Source organism: Oreochromis aureus, linkage group 15 (assembly GCF_013358895.1).
Source record: "Oreochromis aureus strain Israel breed Guangdong linkage group 15, ZZ_aureus, whole genome shotgun sequence".
NCBI classification, from domain to species: Eukaryota; Metazoa; Chordata; class Actinopteri; order Cichliformes; family Cichlidae; genus Oreochromis; species Oreochromis aureus.
Window position 1 is genome coordinate 17,662,906 of NC_052956.1, and position 1,696 is coordinate 17,664,601.

Genomic DNA, 1,696 nt, shown 5'->3' on the forward strand with positions numbered 1-1,696 from the left:
CTAGTTAGCTTTTATGTATCTCTGTGTTCCACGTGTGCATTTTCTAGACATTTCCTTGCTCCAAAAAACATGACTGTCTCAAAACACCAGCATTGAAATCATGGCAGCTTCATCCATCTTTTGTACTGTTTATGGGAAGGATTTGTTTTTTGGAGCCAGCCTATCAAGGCCTGTTTTGGAAGAACTGCATTATTTGACTTTTTGGTGTTTGCTTCATGTAGTTTCACATTATGTATAAGAAGGTCATGCTATCAACAACATGTCTACTCATTTGCTTGGTGGATGTAGACAGTAGAAAGAAAATAGTTCCTACCATGAAAGCGCTTGCAACAAGGTCACGGTTAGTGGAAGAGGAATTGCTGCCAAGATGATGTTTTAATGTTTTATGTTGTAAATATGTTTATTTATTGATTCATTTGCTCATGTTTTTATTTTTGGTACATACCGTGAGAAAGCAGACATTTCTACAGCCGAGAAATAATCCAACCTAAAAATCTTAACTGACTAATGGTAGGGGAAAATGACTGGCCCAAACATATCTGTGATGTTATTTTCTGAAGTTTCTGAAGCAGGATTTTACTGATCCACAATAGTAAGTTTCAAAGATTTTGAGCTACTTGGGGCTAGAATTGAACTTGGACTCCTCCTCCTGCGTCATCAGCCTTCCTCCAGTGCTTGTTGGGTAGATATGAGGTGATTAAGAGTATGTCAGCAGAGGGAATCTGAATCTGAGCCGGAAAAAAGCAAAACGCAACTTACCAAATTTGGCCAAGGAAGAGCAGAAAGTAAAAGGCAGGAAAGAGCACCTCCCGCTGTGCAGAGAAAAAGACAGCAAAAAGTCAGCAACATTCACACTCAAAGCAAACATCAAACATCATCAAACACACAGAATGAGACACTTTGATCTCCCTGGCTCCACAGGAAGCCAGCATCTTTAGAAAATCCTCCAAATGTAAATTAATTTACTACAGAAAGAGATCCCGAGGCGCTGGTGTGCAACTGAACATCAGACATCAGAGGGTTAAACCCAAACTCTGCAGCTCAGCCCACAGAGACACTTCAGCACTGGTAAGTAAATTTTAACCCTGAGCGATGCACGAAGGTCCCCACCAACAGCCAAACTGACATGCATGCCCGAGTTTTACATTACTCCTGAGTCGATTGCGGAGCATATTGGGAATCTGTTTGTGTTAGGATCTCAGCTCATCATTACTTGTATCATAAAAAAAACACTTTTCCTCAGCAGATCTTGTTTCCAACAGAGGCCTTTTTTTTTGATTGCCGAATGCTGGGTGAGAATTTAGGATGTGTAAGCAAACAGAAGATTTTTCTGCAGGCACTTAGCAAACATTTCAGTCACACCCTGAGATCGAGTTCTCTTGAGTTGGATGATGCTGTATTTCACGCCAAGAGTGTATTAATGGTTTTGCTTGTGCAACATTTGTCAGTCTGCAGTTTTCAGCTGCAAATACTCCTACACAATACATGAAACCAGCAAACATTTGTGCCAGTATCACATATTGCCAGGCAATTTCTCAACATCTCCTTTTGTTCTAATCTTAGACTGTATATAAAAGATGGACAAATAACTTCTATGTCTGAAAATTGAGTTCACTGACATGCCTGCATTCTTTCTAATGACCAGCAGAGGGCAGTTTCTATGATCGTAAAAAGACATTTGACTGAGAAGTCTTTA

At 40.0% G+C, this 1,696-nt stretch overlaps 1 long non-coding RNA gene across 1 annotated transcript in view; it reads right to left on the reverse strand.

The window, feature by feature from the left end:
• Positions 1 to 404: 404 nt before the first annotated feature.
• Positions 405 to 1,696, reverse strand: part of LOC120433050 — a 13,494-nt gene continuing 12,202 nt past the window's right edge. Inside the window, exons 3-4 of the long non-coding RNA XR_005608277.1 lie at positions 760 to 812; positions 405 to 674 (exon numbers count right to left, since the gene is read on the reverse strand). This is a non-coding gene — a long non-coding RNA (uncharacterized LOC120433050). The remainder of the gene's footprint in view (positions 675 to 759; positions 813 to 1,696) is intronic.